Genomic DNA, 19,515 nt, shown 5'->3' with positions numbered 1-19,515 from the left:
CCTTCCCCAGCCTCAGCCGCTCACTGCAATAAAATTAAGTGCTGCTGTGATCTGTATGCACAACATTCCCATAGGGAACACGCAAGTAAATAGAACCCGCGGAAATAATTAATACAGGCCAACAACTGATGTCGTCAGCACTACTTAGTCATTCCTCCAACCCTGAATGGCAGAGGGACACACTGACAGAAACAGTGCACAGGCAGATTCCAAAGCTCCTGCAAAGAGCTTCAGGGAAGTGGCTGCTCCCCCCTATGCAGCATTAATTACATCAATGGAGTGCTTGGACCAAGAGCTGACTGCAATGGTGAATCCAGTCACTGCATGTCCCTGCCAGGGGGGAGCATTTCCACACCATCTCCTGCTCTGCCAAAACTGGAGGTGACCCAAGACTGGGCATTCCAAAGGCTAGGGAGAAATTCAGCTGCAGTGTTGTCAGTTCAGAAGTGGAGGTGACCTGGTCCTTTGCAGTAGGGTTAAAATGGGCCTCTGGGGCTTCCTGCATTCACCCAGCTCTGCAAAACCAGCAGCCTACTCACCTCCCAGCTTAGCCTGGGAAAGAACATTCCTTGGAAAATGCTAGCCTCAGTGGACTAAAAGGCAGTGACCATGCCTTAAAATGGACAGAAGGTCATACTCTTCAGCTCCTCTAGCTCTTTGCCTGATTGAGTACCAAGTTCCCTGTGGATGCTGAATGCCAAACATTTTCCTATTCAGACGCCAAAGACCAAATTTCCCATAGCATTCAAGATATGATTTTCTTTTCCTCTTACCCAAAATCTCAGCAACTATGAGCAAAACCACGAGCATGTAAGTGCTCAGCTTCCACAGCATCTCAGGCATTTTGCCTGCCCTTACTGCAAGTCACCATGTCCTCAGCTAAAATGCTTCACCTGAAAGCACCAATTGCTCCAACTGGATCAGGAGTGCACACCATAATGTCAGGTCCATCAGGCTCCTGGTGGGTATCACTCCAGTCAAGGCAGCATCTTAAGGGATTGCCATGACACCAACAACTTTTGATGGATTTATCAGAAGTGCAATGAATTCCCACTGCCTGTCACATGAACACATGCATCAGACTTGCTTTGTAAATGCCAAAATGTAGTTCACACAGTCTTTGGAAAAAATCCAGAGAGATTTCCCAATATATACAATGGGACATGTACAGAAATAGCTGTGCCCTTGCCTACATTTCACAGACTAAAAGCATTCTGTGTGTGTTCATTCCTGAGGGCAGCTCTTTCCACCTACGTGAGACCATCTCAGCAGCTCAACCCAGCACTTCTTCACTGAGTGGAGGTACCCAAGTGTTTGGACTCAAACATAAGTGAGATCAGCTTTTCAGAAGAGAAAGCCCTTTCTGAATTGGCAGAACCCCAGCAAAGTCAAAGCTACTTCTTTAAACTGCAGCACGTCCCTTCAATGAGCAATAATAGCAGATATATCTACGGAAAAGACACATTCAGGCTCATCTCTTGGGAAATCTCACTCAATACTTTCTCACTCCTCCACCATGCAGAAGAACACCAGTCCTCCCGGGAAATTTATTACACACTTCCAGAGAAATAGCTAAATAATTCCTTTAGGAGCCCTTTTAGATCAGATTACAGGAGCACACTTTTCCCTGGAAGAGAGAGAATCCTATGCAAATAGCACCAAATTACTATGGAAAGTTACGTTCTTGGCTGGAAACACCCAGCTTACTGAAAGCATGGAGTGTGTGTCCTGATCTAACTGTGCCCTCACAGCAGACTCACACAGGTGAGACACAAACACCCCAGGAAAGAGGCTGGGGGGATGAAAGTCCTCAAAGCAGAAGGCAGGCGATGGAATGCCAGAACGCACAGCTCTGGAAATGGCGCGGCTGTTGATGTGAGAAGGAAGCCATCACCTTTGCTTCGATTTAAAAGTCATCATGACAGCTTGAGAGATTGTAACATTTAAGTGACACAGTGACAGCTTGATCCAGTCAACAACCGCAATTCACAGACGTCTCTAAACACAAGCCCCACTTCCCCGGGCGCAGAGCAGCCGCTCGGTTGGGAAAGGCATGTATCCAAAAGGAGATGTAACATTAAAAATGTTCCTCCAGGATCCTCACTTGGCCGGTTTTTCTGCATATACTGTGCTGGTGAGACTTAGACTAGGGCTCTCTTCACCTCTGTGGCACAGAAAGGATATGAGCAGGCTGGTGGATGGAATAAAAATGAGAAGAATTGGCATCAACATCAAATTTTTCATTAATTTCAGTGGCAGCTACAGGTGTGCAGAACTTCAGAGAAAGCCCTTCTGCCACAATCAAGTGAAAATTCAACCACGCAATCTCCCTTTTCTCCTTCTCCTCCTGACAGTCAAGTGGGTTCTGACGTGGTTGTAGTGATGCAGGGCAATGCAGAACAGCCCCAGCTCACTGCAGGTGTCCCAGACACATTTAAAAGAGAATCAGGCATTCACTAAAATTTACAGTGCACTTCTAACCTCTTTATAGCTAGGTGCTTGTTCTCTTGGCCAGCAAGTTCCAGTTAATGGTATTCTGGGCCTACCACTGGCGCCTTTTTTTTTTTTTTTTTTTTTTTGGCCTGCCCAATGTCCTGCTTATAAAATTTAGTGTTGTGGAAAAATGCCAGAGTAACTCTCTTGGCACCTGCAGAACAGCCAGTGCTGGCATTTCTTCCCCTGAGGTGTGGCCTTTTATGCGCCCAAAGCACATCTGGGAGGGATTGCTCTGAGCAACTCTGGACATGATTTCTCAACACAGTAGGATTTCTGGGCTTTTGTAAGTGGGTTCTAACCTATGGACTATTTATTTAAATGAATTAGAAAAAAGGAAATATTGGAGAATATGTCCCCCCAAAAACATGAGCCCCTAGGCCAAATACTTATTTCATCCCTTAAAACTGTAATGGTAATGCTCTACTGTGCCACCTCCTGCTGCTCAAAGATCTTGTCATCCACAGGCAACATCAACAGAATGATTTTGTTATTGTCATTAAGAACATGACTTTTCAGTGATCCACAAAAGTACAGCACCATAATACATGCTTACCAATGGTCAGCTCTCCACATAGTCCAATGCATTTTAAAAACAAGTCTGCTCTCTGTAACCAAGCTTTGGTTGTCTTAAAACCAAATTAAATAAATAAAGAGATTAAATACTTTCACAGCTCAGAAATATCCTAAAAGAATATTTGGTACTTAAGAAATATTAAGACTGTGCCCATCCTGAAAAGAGAAACCAGTGGCTACAGAGCTCGCTGCCTTTGGAACATCTTCTCTTATTTGCAAGTTCCTCAGATAGCAAAGGAAGCCAGAAAATAAAACCTTCAGTAATGGCTCCTTTCCAAGCCTTTATGGCCATGGCTGGGCACTGAATTTTCTTAGAGAGACAGCAGGGCATCCCTGGCTGTGGCTGTGCACGAAGGCAGGCAGTGCCTGCAAGGCAGCTCAGGACCTGCTGGTCTCAGGTGCCTGGTGGGGCCGTGCACTGCCCCTGCCTGAGCCCCCCCAGCTCTCTCAGGAACAGGATCCCTCTAGGCAACCCCTGATGATGCAGAATGACCTCTCTTAAATAAATCTTACAGGTTGAATGGGACCTTAGGAGTCTGTTCAGCTCAGTCCTCTCCCTTACAGCAGGACTGACCCTACCTAAACTGCTCCAGACAGATCTTTGCACAACCTTACCTAAAGTCTCTCCACTAATCAATCACCCTCTGCTTTTCTATGCCATCTGCTTCTGGGGTTACCTATCCCTCCTACAGCAGTTTTACCCTAATGGGTAATCTAACTCTCTAGCTGGGTTTTAAGTCCCAGATATTGTGCTTTCCAGTGTAGATGTGGCATTCCCTTTTTCTTTGCAGCTGGAAGCAGACAGACCCTGAACAATTAGGAGGCAAGAACACCCACAGGGAAGAGGTTATTTACATAAACAGGATCACAATGTGTGTGTGTTTATGTATTTATTACTTATTAAAAAATACTGCAATCTCTTTTCTTTTCTAATTAAAAGACCCAGTTTGCCCTGCTGCACAATTGCTAAGCAGATTTAAAATGGGGACTTCAGTAGCTATTTTATGGCTAATCAAATGAGTAAATATAATGATCTGCTCCAATTCCCATTCTGATTACACAGTGTAGCTATTTCATTCCCTCAATAAGCTCTTTGCACCCAAAAAGAATAGTTTAACAAGCTTCAGAGCAGAATGTTAGGCTCAATTTCTCTAAAGGGTAATAGAGTGGGAGTGTCTGTATAATTAGCTTTGTTGGGCTCCCTCCCTCACTGTACAATACACTCTATACAGAGCTTTCACTGTCTCTCCAGGTCTTCATGTTAAAGCAGAAAAATAATGCAGAGCACATTAGAATCATACTGGTAGCACAGAAGAGTTTTGAAAGACAGAAAAAGAGCTGGAGAAGTGCTGGCTAATTCAGCCCAAAAGGGCTCAAGCTTTAATTTAGCTTTAGGAATAAAAGCACACATTTTCATGTACACAGCTTATTCATCTCTAATGTATTGAACTCTTAGATGTTTCTGGAAGTTAAGATCTGCCAGACTACTAACACACTGATCAAATCACAGTATAAATCACTAAAGTACACTCAACAATTTCTTCTCTGCATAGAACCTGAAATTAAATTAACAGCATATAATCTATAATGCAAAACATTACCTAACACATTTGGAAGAGTTTGATGCTGAATTCCCTTACAGAAAATAAAAGTGTTTGACATACTGATTTTTCACAGCAAGAAACATTTTTTTACATAAGCTGGCAAAACTGTAATATTTTTGTGCTTGCAGAAGAATTTTCAGCTGGAGATTTGAAAATCCTTTCTGAAGTCAGACAGCCATGTGGGATATGTTATTATTACCACCTCTGTTTTACAGATGGAAAACTTAATGCTAGAAAAATTAAAAATCTTACTGAAAATAAAGGGAAGTGTCAGAGATCTGTGAGGAAAGGGAGAACAACAGATCCCATCTTGTTCCAAAGCACTGTGGCTGCATCAGACCTCTCCCAAATCAGACATCCTGTATCTCTCCTCTCACTTTGTATTTGCAAGCACAGTGTCCATGGATACTGTCTTTGGAAATTATCACACAAAAAGTTTGGCAAAGAGGTCAAAATCCAGTCAAATTGTTTAGTCCTGCAATGACTGGGGGAAAAAACCAAAACCAAACCAAACCAATAAACAAAAATAAAACCACCAAAACAAACCAGAAAAAAAGCAGGACACTATGGAAGTTACTTTGAAAATCCCACAGCTGAATCACAGACTTCACCTCTAAGAAGTAAAATCCACAGTTAAGCCATTGTTTCAGAGTAAGTCAATAGCAAATAAAAAATAAAATAACACAGGTCCAATAGCCACTCCCATTTTTTTTTTTTTTGTATATAAGGTTACCAGTTAGCAGTTAGATAGCAATACCTGATCAGAAACAAACGGATACTGCACCTACATTTTTCACATTTTTTTTTTTTTGCATATAAGCTTACCAGTTTGCAGTTAGATAGCAATACCTGATCAGAAACAAACAGATACTGCACCTACATTTTTCACATTCCTCTGAAATAAATAAGTATCTCAAGCTCTGAGCCTTGAAAAGAGACAGCTAAGACTCAGACTGGTACAAACAGGAGGAATGATTGTTCTGTCACTTCCAGTGCTAGAAAGAAGCAACAGGAAAGCACCCTTGTGGGAGGCAAGGGGAAAATATCAAGAATAAGGTGGGTCTGCCCCACCTCCACTGAACTTCTTTGCTATGGGATGTTTGAAATTCCAGAGATTTACATGAGCTCATAAAGCAACTGGATGAGCTGATGGAGGAAAAATCCCTGACTGAATATTAAGAAAGACATAACTTAAATCAAGCCAGTTCTCTGAACAGCAAATTCTTAGATAAAGGGAAATATTCTGGGGCAGTATAGATATGAATTTGCACCACTCTTGTCTTCTTTCTCTGGTTTTAATGGGGAAGAAAACTGAGCTGGAGTGACCACTCATCTGACACAGAGTGGGCAAGGTCAGGTTCTTAATTTCAGGCCTATATACCCTGATATATGAGAAAAAGACACTGAAAAGCAAAAGTTTAAATTCCAGTCTCTCATGCAGACAGGTTATTTTTCTAAAAACCAGACTTTTGATGGTTCTCTCTTTAAAAAAACACCAGCAGCTGACCAACACTATAATATGAGTTGGGACCAAATGAGTGAATGTATGAGTGAATACACTCCAGAGATAGACAGATAGACAGACAGACAGATTAGATAGATAGATAGACAGACAGACAGATAGATAGATAGATAGATATGAGTGAATATACTCCAGATTCAACTTTCCTCCAAGCTCATTTGCAGACAACAAATCCTACAACAAGAGCATTTACCTGAGTCCAGGATACCAAAATGCTTTCACTAAATGAGCCAAGTCAAAGATGAAGCTGAGTCTTCACAACAGACAGCATTTGAGACCCTCAAGAAAACTTTATAGTTAAATAAGATACTAAAAATTCCCCAAAGGACAGGCTTCCAACAGTGAAATTGCAGTGTCTTCTGCATACAAGTGCAATTAATGGAGTCAAAAGCAAGTGATGGAGCCAGTGCTGGATGCACTGGTACATCCCACACAGTGCATCTCCAAAGGAGGTGACAGTTCTGATCACTAGTCTCTACTGTCTCCCTTTTACTGTTCTGCACTTGTCTGCAGGAAAAATTCTCAGCTGTTGGGCACAACATTCCACTTGCAAAGACAGTTCAAGCATCTTGGCAGAACAAGAGGATCACCTTCATGTTTCCTTGAGTCCTTGGCTTACTGCTCCTCAGAGGTGCACGTGCAGAATGAAGGACCTGGTTTGGATGCATAGGGAGTTGTTAAGCTCTTCAGGCAGAGAACAACTTAAAAATGGAGAACAGCACCTTGGTGCTGTTACTCTGCCAACTTAGCCACACAGAAAGGTGAAACAGCTGCACAAACTTGCAAGGCTGTGCTCCACCTAAGACTTGGAGAGGGACACTTTATCCAAATCACCCATGCTGCTGTGACAGAAGAGTGGAGAAAACAAAACCCCAGCAGTTCAGATGCAAATGCTAAAGGTCACAAATAGAACATCACCCACACAGCCTCACTGCACCAGGTACTGGACATTCACCCAAACACTGCACACTGAGCAGGTGGGCAGAGAAATGGGGGTTTCCCTGTTTAACAGAAGAGCAGCCCAGAGGCAGAAGATGGCTCAGCCAAGGTTACACAACAGCAGGTAGAGGGCTGGCAGCCTCAGGGACACAACACAGGACTGAGGACAACTTACCTCCTCCTTCTCAGGTTCAGGGTGGGACTTGGTTAAAAGAAAATCCAGGTTAGTGACTGATGCTTCTCACTGAGCACTGCTTTCCTCCCCACTCTTTCAGTGTAGCCTATCTTAAGTAAGTTAAAAGGAAACAATTATAAAGCTGATGCCAATCAGTCCAATGTGACTTTTCTCATAGCCAAAGCTCCGAACCCCTACCTGGCAAAACTCTGACAAATGTATCTGAGAACCCTGCAGGGTGTAGCAAGGAAAGCCCCTTTAGGACTCGAGCTGCTATTTTACATCAAGAGACATTCTTAGCCTGTAATTTTATCTCTTCCATCTCTCCCCATTGCTTGAAATTAAAATAAACATGGACCAGGGCCTAGGATTTTATTTTATCTGTCACATATTGCTATCATTAAACACACTTGAAATGAGTGGGTTTAGTTCAAATAAAACTGTCTCTTCCCTCTCCCTTTCTAGCTCAACAAACATAAAATAGGAAACTGCACTCCAATATATTCAAGAAGCAACACACGTTACATCATGAGTAGATGATCCATCTGGCAAGCTGACATGGTAATAAGTTTGCTTAATTGTCAGGTCAGGCATATTACAGACCCAGTCTGTCAGTCCTTTTATTACAGCTCTGTCTGTACTGGGGAATTTCAACCTCCTCACACTCCGTATGTGTAGACGTGGAATGCGTCCATATGGTACGAGGACATATGCATGGACACATATATGAAGTGTCACTCAGAACAAGGAGATTAAATTAAGAAAGGAAATGCTGAAGTCAAATAGCTCTTAGCAGCTGTATACATTTCAGTCTGGAATAATCACCCAAAGAAAGCAATGAGATATTTACATTTAATTTATTGGAAACTGGGCTGGCGAAAGCACTGATTATAGGGGATAATCCAACACTGCCTCATAAGGAAAACAGCCAGAGATCCTCAGATGTTCCCTCCATTTATACTTTTTAAGCGATAAGCCCATCATTTTGTTTTTGGCTCCATGCAGTTCCAATCATGCAGACAGTCTCCTGAGATTGTCCATATGTCCTCCTGAGAAATCACTGAGCACATTCAGCAAATTATTGAGTTCATCAAATGGATGCTTTGCCTTAAAAAAGCCCACAAAACAAAACAAAAGCCACCTTTTTCTTTCTTTGTCTTTGTGCCTTACCTCATGTCCTTCTCTCCATTAATGAGCTCAATTCTGAAATTATTTTATTTACAGGAAGGCTTTACGGTGTTCTAACATACGATTTGTAGGAAAGATGCCAAATACAAATTGTATTTTCTAGACCTGCCTGCATTTGTGATTTTACATGAGCACGCACACATATGTTCAATATCCAAACAGCAGGTGTTCCCTAAAGTTTTATTGCCATTAGTTAGAAATGACCACATTACTCAACAAAGTCAAAGCCAAGTCTTGTCAAAGGCAAGTCTTGCCAGAAAGTCTGATGATTTCCAGTATTAAACAGTCCTGCTCTGGGGTGCTGGCTCTGGCTCTTCTACATATCTCCAAAACCTAATCTACATTTACCCAAAAGAACCACTTAACAATTCATCCTCTGCGTGGTATCTCCACAGCTTTTCTCAGGAAGCAGCGAGTGCTGCCTCGAGCACGGTAGCAGCTGTCACTGGGGCCTCATAAAACACCGTGATCTTTGTGGTAACCCTTTTCCACAGCCAGATCCCTTGTCTTGCACTTTGGACACGAGCTGCTGATGCACATTCCAGTCAAAATCTTTCCAGAAAAAGATTAAATATAATTCAAAACAATATCTGTACTATCTCTCTGCTGAGCTACACAGTACTCAAAAAAATCCAGCTGAACAACTGTTTTTCTACCACTTTTTAGGATTGTAAAAGGACCTTAGCCACATAGATATTCCATGTAATGCAGAGCAGATCTTTCTGCAAACCAGCACAGTAACTAACCCCAACATCTTCTCTTCCCCTCTTGATAATCACAGCTTGAAGCTGCATGTGCATCCTGGCTTTCTGCTGGATGGAAAGAGAACTGTGCCTCCCATCTTTCTTGAATTCTCCTTGGATCACAAGTTAATGGTTTGGGAAGACAGCATCAAAATTGCCTGAGACCCCAGGATGACTGAAGTGATTGCTGATACACAAGATGGCAATTCTTCATGGTTCTGAACTGCCTGGGACAGGAATGGGCTCTCATCGACGCCTTACAAATCATTCCAGAGGGGGTAATGTACTCAGCCCCTTGTCAACCCAGAGAGAAACAACACTGCTACTCATGGCAAGACAGCAAAGTCTCTGACCTGGCTTATGCTGGCAATCAGGTGAGACGATTGCAACAGTGCTGCCTGTGAGGCTCATAATGCCATGCAAACGGCACAACCTGCCCTTGCTCTTACTGTACTCATGCACACAAAACTGCTTCCTCCCAAGTGAAGAATTCATCGTAACTCTCAAAATATTTTGTTTGGGCAGGGAGGAATCAGTATCAGACTGCAAACATTGGCAGAAGTATTTATAGCTGCTTCAAAATCTCCTTTTTCTGGCCAGGTCCTTTTTTTGTTTAGTTTTCTTTTTTAAATCTGTGGGGGAAGACAGTAATACCCGTTGGACCAACACATTATTGATTTCCCATAGAAACAGCAGTCACTTAGAGTGCTCACTTTCAGCAGTGAAGCAGCATGTTAGCTTTATCTTACTATAATATTTTTTTTTCATTTCATCCTCTTTTACATACTCATAGAAGTTTCCTATTCACTACTGAAACACCATATGGTGATAATATATGCTAACACAGGCACAGTGACACAGTCCACAAGTCTGCTATTGAGCAAAAGTTGACAACATAAGGCTGAGAGAATTCTAAGTGCTTCCAAGCCACAATAAGTACGTCACCTAATTGCATTTTACTGTGATGCAAAGAAGTCTGAGTCAAGGAAAGAACTTCCCTACAATGAAACTGTAACAGCCTGGAGTAATTCACAGTTACTTGAAGAGCTAGAGCAAGGATCTATCAATTCATGGCTTTCAGATACAGGCTAGATGTGGGTTGGGGTTTTTTTTAGCCTAGGCAGCTTTAATATACAGAAAGAGACAATGCATTTCAGCATCACAGTCATCTCTCAAAAAGTTCCAGACAAGAAGGCCACAGGCAATCAGTAAGAGAAAATATAGACACTGCTTCTCAAACCATTCACAGATGCTCTGCCTCTTATTTTAATGAACTAGGTTTTGAACTAGAACATTTTGGAACAATCTTGAGATATATTTAGGCTACAAATGCATCAGGTTTTTAACACACTGGTAGCAGAGTCTGATGTAGAAACTACAGGTCTCCGTGGAGCTCTAGGTCCTTACAGGTGACCCTACCTGAAACGAGGCTGTGAGTACACCTAATATGCCTTTGGAACAGCCAGCAAGGGCTCCAGGGAGAGGTCCTCCCTCCCTGCAGGGCAGACCCTTGGAAAAACAGACCACGGATGGACAGGATGGACAACAGTGAGTGACAACACTACCCCAGATGCCACTGATATCTGTCCAAAGTCCTGTTTTACAATGAGCTGCAAGTTCTCTCTGTGCCTCAGCTCTCCATCTGCAGAATAAAAGAACCAAACTTCTCCCACCCCAGGGCACCACAAGGATGAACACAAGGAAAGTTGCAAGCACTTGTGCAAACATGCTGCAGTAAGTAACAAGGACAACTCACAAAGGCCATGCTTTAAACGCCAGGGCTTCCCAGTGTATTTAAGCCTCCACCTCTCAAACTATATTTAGAAACTACCACTGCAGAAGGCAGCTGCCTTCCTCTACTAAAGAGAACAATTCCACAGCAACTCCCATCAACAGGATCTATACCTGCCCTGCCATGGTCTCTGGATAGATTCCAAGCAATCTGAAGGCACACCAAGGTAATGCCCTCCTTGCTGTGAGCGTGATGCACGAAGCACAGTCATTACTCCCATTTTGGTGGAAATGGCCTGGGGAATACGCCCAGCAGGGTCCACAGTGGGAGCAAAGTCCCCAGTGATGTATTGCCATGCAGGTGTTTCTACAAGTTGCTGTGCTGTTCCCTTGGCACTGAACTATTTCCTTTCCCTAGCAGGGAGGGAAACGCAGCTGGTTCCTCCTGTGCACAGAAGAGAAAAACACAACACAAAAGGAACAGAAACCATAGAGAGCAGAGCAAAGGAAGCCTGATTTCCTATGGACTTGTGTCTTGCATCTTGAGCGGACTCTGACCCTTCCTGTTCTCATCTGTTACCTCTCCTGACTGCCCCTCCACTTCCCTTCTCCCCCTAGTATTAGCCTTGGCATTTGTCTGTGTGTGTCAGCCAAACAATCCATGTTCCAGGTCAGAGATCCTGGTTACAGCACAGTCTGGAAGAGCAAAAGTTCAAGTTGCCTGCAGGACACGCAGCAGGCTTGGAGCTCACTGTGCACGTGTGCAGTGGGGCCACCTCATGGGCCAAGCAAGGACAGCCAGGGTGGCCCCACTGCACACCCTGCAGCTCCCCAGGACAGGGATCTGAGGGATCCCTCCTCCCCAGACACAGAGCTCTTCACACTCCTCCCACAGACCCACTTAAAATGGTCACAGAAATCAAACCATATGTGGGGAGCAGCCAACTGCTGGACACCAATAGGTGCTGAGCAGGAAGAATTAATCAACTGTGCATTCATTCCAAAATGCTCCAGTTATTTCCTTGGCAGGCACTGGGCAGAAGAGTGGCTGCCACACATGGGGAAATGGACCCCACACCTGAGACCTCTTTAAATCTTTCTGACAGGGTGTTCTCACACACACTCTGCCCATCCATCCCAATGGGGTATGAGATGAAGATAAATCCATGACAGGGTGCCCATGGTGTGGTCTCAGCTCCTCTGGTGACTCAGGGACAAACCAAGTCATCTGATCTCCTAGTGCCTGGGTTCCTCCCCTGCCCATGAGACAGCCAGTACTTCCCCATTTCACAGGGCTGCTGTCATGGTGGTGAATCTGATGCCGCTGAAGCACTCAGATGCATCGACCCATGCAAGAACACAAGCAGAGGCTGTGTCCCAACAAAACACAGGTTCCTGCCCCAGAGGCAGCTGCTCTTTGCTGGCTGGACACACAGACAGCTCGTGAAGTGCGCCGCAGCCCTTTGAGGAGAGTGCCAAACTACACCCAGTGCCAAAAAGCAAGGATGGGGAAATGATGACAGGCTTCCTGAGATGATGGCTTACAGCAGCTCAGTCCCATTGTGGGGAAAAAGATAGAAAACAAAACATAACAATAGGTAGAAGGCCTTGAAAAGCTGTAGAGAATAAGAACCCTCCTTTCAACCACTCACAGAAAAACAATGACAAATACAGAATGAGAAAGAGACCAAATTATGCAGTACTATTTGCTTTTTATCACTGTTCCCAAAGTAAATGTTTATCTTTAGCCATATACAAATTTGAGATGCCTGCACAGATTTTAAAGTCCAATACATCCAACACTAGTCGTCATCTAAAGCTTTAGCCAAACACGTAAGCAGAAAACCAAAATGGATGCAGAAAAAGAGAAAGGGAAAAATGGAAAAGAAAACCTCACTGATATTTCTGTGAACTTGGTAATTTATCAGAAAAAGAAACAGCAGGAGTAGTGCTGATTTATTTTCACTCTGATGATAGTACAAGAGGAAGAAATAATACCCTGCAAAGGTCACTCTTATCCTGTTCATCTGTGACAGGCTGATAATCCGGGATCTCAGAAAACTTTCTTTAAAAATCTTCACGGACATGCTCTTATCAAAAGGATTAAGGTTTAATACATACCAGCAGATGCAACCGATTCAGGCATCTGCTAATCAGAGCAGCATCAGTTGCCGCACGCTCTGGCTGGAGCTGATGACTGCAGGAAGGTTTCTCTTCTTATAGAGAAAGACCAAATCCAAACACACATTAAATCATCTCTTGGCTATGCCTCCCAACTCACACATTCATGGCTGAGCATCCCCGTCCTGTGCACGCTCCTGCCTGCAGGCATGTCAGGGATGGCAGGACAGATGTGCTGCTCACAGCCAGCGCACCCACAGTGGTTCTCCCAGAAAGCTCCAACCCAGGGACCACCTCAAACGCCATCCACGTGGGGTGGGAATGTCACTCTGCCTTTGGAGAGGGGAACCACAGCAGGAAGCATTTCTGGATGTAGGGGCTTTGTGTTTTGAGTGCAAGGAGGAACGTACAGAAATTGCTCCAGATGGGACACTTCCTTTCCTACTTTCAGTAATCCACCCAGATTTTCCAGACAGCACAAAGCCAGTACGCTGCAGCCAGAAGCGTGAGCACAGCTCTCAGAGGTGATTCCATCTTTAGAACAGCCCATGCAACTCCCGATGTCCATGACTATGGCAGAAATGTCACAGCCCACTGAGAACAGCCACAGTCAGCACCCTGCAGTGAGTCTGCACAGCCCATCTGATGCTGCTACAAGGGCTGGAGCTCACCATCTCAACACCAGCTTGGGCACGCTGCTGTGAGCCACTGTCATCCAAGTCAGCAAAACAGCAGCACTCACAGCCCTTAGGAAAAGCAGTGTGCAGCACAAAAGCTCTGGAGTAGCTAGGATGGTCCTACTAAAAGGTCATCAACCCTTCAGGATGGACAGTGGATGCTTCTCAGTTTCAGCAGATGAGCTTACTTCCAATGAACCCCTTTGTCCTACAACAAAGAGATTCAAATGCCTACAAAGCCCAAAATGCACAGACCTCAAGAGAACCAATACAAAAAGCCCTTTGCAACTGGGAAAGCACTGCTTGGCTACCATGCTGTGCTGCTGAAGACTCTTTGGCAAATGTGTGTAGATGCCCACCAGTTAGATGTGCTCAGACCAGCAGAACGAGGCCAGGAAACTTTTATTTACCTCAAATATCACATGTGAAGATGGCAGAAGCTAAGCCATCAATTTCAGCCCAAATTGAACATCTGAAAAAGCCATATCCCCCTGAGTCGCACAACTGAGGAACCATAAAACTTTCTGTCACATAAATGCAACAGGAGGGAGGAATTCATTCTGAACCCACCAAATCAATCTCAATCTGCTTGTACACCTAAATTTTCTTTCTTAAAAAGAAATAAATACATTCCTGACAACAACTGCAGTTCTGTAACATAGCCTGTGGACTGCACTTCCAAAATCCTTTTGGTGCAAACCAACCCAAGCAGCCAGGCTCAGGCAAGTACCAGGAACAATGAAACCAGCTCTGAGACCGGACTAGCAAATTTGCAGACTCAAAACAGACTGTTTTGAGTTGAGATTCAGGGATCTGTTTTTCACAGAGCCTCACAGCCCAAACCAAGAGCAATCATAATGATCTTTCTCAAAGCTGGGAGAATGTGCCTTCCCTTGCTGGGTTGGCAGCTTTAATCATGGTTGGAGACACAGCTCTGCATAAACTAAGATAAAACACCTGAACTCTCATCTGTGCATTCCTGACACAGCTGTAAGTGAGGAACTACAATTAAAAATTCACAGGCAAGAGACCTCCTAGGAGCCCTTAGCAACACTTCAACATTTTGCCTTGATTTGCCAACAGCTGAAACTGTTCAATCCTGGTTTCTGCAAGAAAATATGTCCATTGCCTTTTCTCTGCTTTTACTATCCCCAAATGGTTATCAAAAGAAGTGACAGGATAACCACCAGCACTGTCAAATATTTAAATCCCTTTTAAATTCTAGTCATTAAAAGACATTATTTCCCAGTATGCTTGAAACTTATTGAAAATGTACCACTGATTTTTTAAATTTAATTTTCTTCACGTTTTTATTGTTCTGTAGCTCATATTGAGAATGAGCCTCTTTTCCTTCAAAACAGTGCTCACTTTGGCTTAAAGTGTTGGACAGTGACTGGTGTCTAGTGCTGGGGGCAATGACACAGAGGCAGGAACACAGGCATGAATCCTTAGAAATCTTGCCTAACTCAGCCTACATGTTCCCCACCTGTTTGCACAACCACATCACCCAAAGGCCTTCAACCCAGACCAAGGTTCCACATTGCTACATGCCACACACATGGGGAGTAAGAGGCAAATCACGTTGAAGAGGTTGCCAAGCTACAAGGACAGAAGAGATTTTGAGAGGAAGGAGAGGGGAAACACTACATGCAAGGTCATTTAGCACAGCAGTGGTTGCTGGGAATGATGCAGGTCTCCAGAGTGCCAGCCCAGTTCCCTCTGGAGCAAGCTGCCTCTGAGAGCTGTACACAAGCAGATTTCATCTTGGCCATGGTGCATGGTCAAACAAGATTTTTTTGCTATTTAAATACTTCACAAATATTGGCCACAGAGCATTTGCTTTTAGAAAAACCTTAAATACCATCAGATCAGGTACATCTTATTACCTGGTACACCTCCCGCAAAGTGTTATTTTGTCAAACAGATATTCTGTTGGAAATTCAGGATACAACTCAAGAGTTTCAGAAGGTAGGTGTCCAATTCCAGACAAAGCAATCATCATTCAATACATAATTCACAGCAGGAACAAAGAATCCTGAGCTTACGTGTGCTGCTATTTCCAGTATTTCATTTTCACAGTCTCTGCTGGAAGCCCTTTCTCCAGAGTCACAAAGTTTTCTTGGTTTTGAAAAAAATACAAACATTTGTTTTATAGGCTGAAATTTGGCATGTTTGGTTTGGGGTGTGTGTTTGGTTTTTTCAGTTTTTTTTGTTTGTTTGTTGTTTTTTTTTGTTTGTTTGTTTTTTGTTTTTTGTTAAGGCCTTGCTGTACTGATTTCTTATGCAAGGATTTAAGCAGAAAGGTAAAAACTAGGGAAAATACCCTTTAATAAAGGAGTCAGATGACTACAGCATTCACTAGGCCTCTACTTAGGGGGTACACACAATTTATGACTTGCCCCTACTCCCATCCACGGAAATGAAGCACCTAATATCTTGTCTTTTACTAATGCCTCCTTTAACTAATGAAAGATGCAGTGGGTTCTCTGCCTCTGAACTTTCCAATGAGTTACTGCAATTTAGAAGGTGTGATATGTACACAGAAGCACACTGCAGCTACATAAGAGGAGCTCTGTACTTTACTCATCACACTAGTACTTCCAAACTGCACCAAACGAGAGGAAAAATTAATTAGATTTTTTTCATAGTACATCTGCAGCTCTTCCAACAACACCCAAGGCAAGTTAAACCTCATATGCCACTGCAGTCATGGCAATTGTGAGATCATCTTGGTCATCTTGTCCATTTCAATTTACTGTACCAGAGGGCTAGAACTGGTCATGCTGGTGAAGGTCATGCAGATCCTTTCTAAAATTTCAGTTCTAGCTGAATTCTTTAAATACAATCTCTCCTACACTACCTCACATGGCAGAAAACATCCTTAGATGCTGCTCTGTTGAGGCTAAAGATGATGATTTAGTCTTGTAATTTTCTGTGCCTTTAGGTACGTGCAATTTTGAAAGGAAAAAAACTTGCATTTAATCACTTCTGACTGTTTCTATGATTCAGTCAGAGAGACTTTTGCTTGCAAGACATGGACTCAGCCCAGGTCACCTTTGCTTTCTCACCCAGCTGCCTAGAATTAGGCAGGACCACGAAGTACCAGGAGGGCACTGCTGACCACAGGCGTCCAAACTCTCTCCCTGCCTTATTTTAATGGTGGCCAGTTTCAGGTCATGGCAGTGTCCTTGTCACCTGCCCACCACACAAAAAATGTTACCAGGTAAGCCATGCAGGGATGGTGCAGAGATTCACACTCACCCATGTCCTCAACAGCAAGGGCCAAGGGACGGTGTCTGGGGTTGATGCTGGCCCACCCTTCCTGAGAAACATGACATCCCTCTGTGTCAGAGGCACCCCTGGTGCAGTGTGTGTCTGCAATCTTGAGCTCGTACCAAGGATCAAAAGAGCTTCCCTGTGTGTGAATTCATGCCAATGGGCAGTGTATGTTAAATAAACTGCTTGTCATTACCCTGCTATCACTCCTACTCCAGCGAGAGAGGACTATGTTACAATTTATCTTACGTTGCTTTAAAACTGTCCTGAAGATAGTATGAAAAAGAAATGTAACAATAAAATTTCTCTTATTCCAGAACAGGAGTATCCCCAAGGGCAAGGCATTCCTATAAAATTATTATAATGCTTTAACCACATAAGCACAACTGAAACGTCTTCTCTGAAAACAAGTCGTAGCTCTTTTTTCCTATCTGCAGCCATTATCCTGATAAATTTGGGAAGGTCAGCTAAGATGTAATCCAATAAATGTGCTGATGTTCTGAGTAAGTACCTTACAATTTGCAGCCTAATCTATTATCCTACTATAAGACCATCAAATGACTCACCAGTTTTAATACTTAGTACAGATCAAACAAAGGAAAATATCAAAGCTTTACGTTCTAGTTCCACCTTTCAAGGACTTGTCTGAGTACTCTTTAATTACAGCAGATCAGACATCCAACTCTGGCATTTTCTTTCTCTAACAGCTCTAGTTAGAAGCTGCTGCAGCAGTACTTTTCACAGGACACCATTACATTAACCAAGAGATGCTGAGAAGTCAGATAGACTGAACAAATCAAGTTGGGATTTGATCCCAGAGATGGAGTTCAGCTTCTTCTGCCCACCAGGCCACACAGTGCGTAGTGCACCTGGGAGCCTCACCATCCAGGTGCTCCTGGGTTCAGGGGACAACTCTGCAGAGCCCCCACCCAAGCTGTGGTAGAAAGCCATAGGAACAAGCATGTGCATGAACGGGAATGAGCACATCATCTTGGAGGGTGATGAACTCCCAAAGTCAGATCAAGTCCCAAACTTGGGCTATGACTTCAAATCCTCCAGAAACTCAAATACACCTGTAGAAGTTTACATTTGGACACTGTGATTGGACACAGTGATTTTTAATTTTTTTTTTCTTTTAATGGTAAAGGTGTAAAATAAAAGTGAAAAAACAACCTATTCACAGAACTCCAGATCCCAAAGGAGGAAGCATCAGGAAACAGGAGCACTGTCAGCAAACTGTAGATGCTTCGTGAAATGGGTAGAGAAGTTACATGTCCCCACAAAGATGTCAGAGCTGACAGGGGGCATTGCTGAGGAAAACGGGGAGCACAAATCTCTCTCACCCAACTCTAGCAGCGTTTTGAGTCTGTAAAGCATTCCCCAGTAACAGTGTGCACTGGTGTGTGTTTGGCCCATGCAAACAAAAGGAACATGGGTTATTCACCACAGTGCCTCAGCAGAACTCATCTCATTTATTGCAACAAAAACCCACTGGGAAAAGGGCTGAATTGTATCTGGTTTACAATGTTGGGCTTTTTGACTGCCTAACGCAAATTAGACTATTTTTCAAGGATGAGTCTGTAAGTTTATGCAATAACTATGCACATGCCACTAAAATTAAAGCCGAGTTTATAGGGAGGTCCCTGCAGAAAGGATGGAAACCCAGAGCCTCTGTGTGCAGGGTGGACACTTTCAAAAGAGCACAAATCTGATTTTGCTCTGCTTTTGCTCCATTTGCAGATTTGAAGAAGAGCACATCTAAAGAGGCTCCGATCACTACTTTAGTTCTGTTCCAAAGGTATCACTTCTCACTTACTTAAAAGAAATGGAGCAATAAAAACAACCAAAAAAAAACAAAGCAAAGAGAAGACTTGTATGGATAGTGAGTGTGCACCCCTCACTGACCTATCCTTTTGATACTTTTGACTTTTGGGGCTTTACTAAGAGAAATACAGCATGTGTCTAGCTATATACACCCTACAGACCCACACATATGTAAGGAATGAGACCAGTCATGAGACTAGAAAGGAAAGACAAGGCACAAACATATCTAGGATGATTTTATGAGATCTCAAGAATTGCCCTTTTAAAAGTGCCACTGGGGTGTCACCACTTCCTCTGATAAATAGATGACATCTCACCAGAACTTAAATAGCTCCACTCAAGCACTACCTAGATGAGTGACAAAAATTAGCCAAGTCACTGTCACCCCTGCAGTCCTCGTCTAGACACAGCAGAGAAGTGCGAATTCCAGTCTGCCTTGCTGGGCTACAGCCACCCTGACAGCTGAGTTCAGATCCAAGCCACTTCATGAGATGGGGATTATCTGGATCCTTCTGGCAGCGCGACAGACAAAAGTTAACAGAACAGAAAAACAACAAGAAAATAGAAGCACAAAAGTCCTTGTGAACTGAGAAGGTTTCAATTCATGAGTCATTGTTGGTTGAGAGTTGAGGCAAATGAAATGCCA

The 19,515-nt window shown here is 43.4% G+C and overlaps 1 protein-coding gene across 8 annotated transcripts in view; it reads right to left on the bottom strand.

Annotated features, from left to right (window-relative positions):
• Window positions 1-19,515, bottom strand: part of LOC120504263 (LIM domain containing preferred translocation partner in lipoma) — a 336,133-nt gene that overhangs the window by 146,496 nt on the left and 170,122 nt on the right. The window lies entirely within an intron of this gene.

The sequence above is a fragment of the Passer montanus genome, unplaced genomic scaffold (assembly GCF_014805655.1).
Source record: "Passer montanus isolate IOZ18808 unplaced genomic scaffold, ASM1480565v1 scaffold29, whole genome shotgun sequence".
NCBI classification, from domain to species: domain Eukaryota; kingdom Metazoa; phylum Chordata; class Aves; order Passeriformes; family Passeridae; genus Passer; species Passer montanus.
This window is presented reverse-complemented; position numbering and strand designations above follow the sequence as displayed.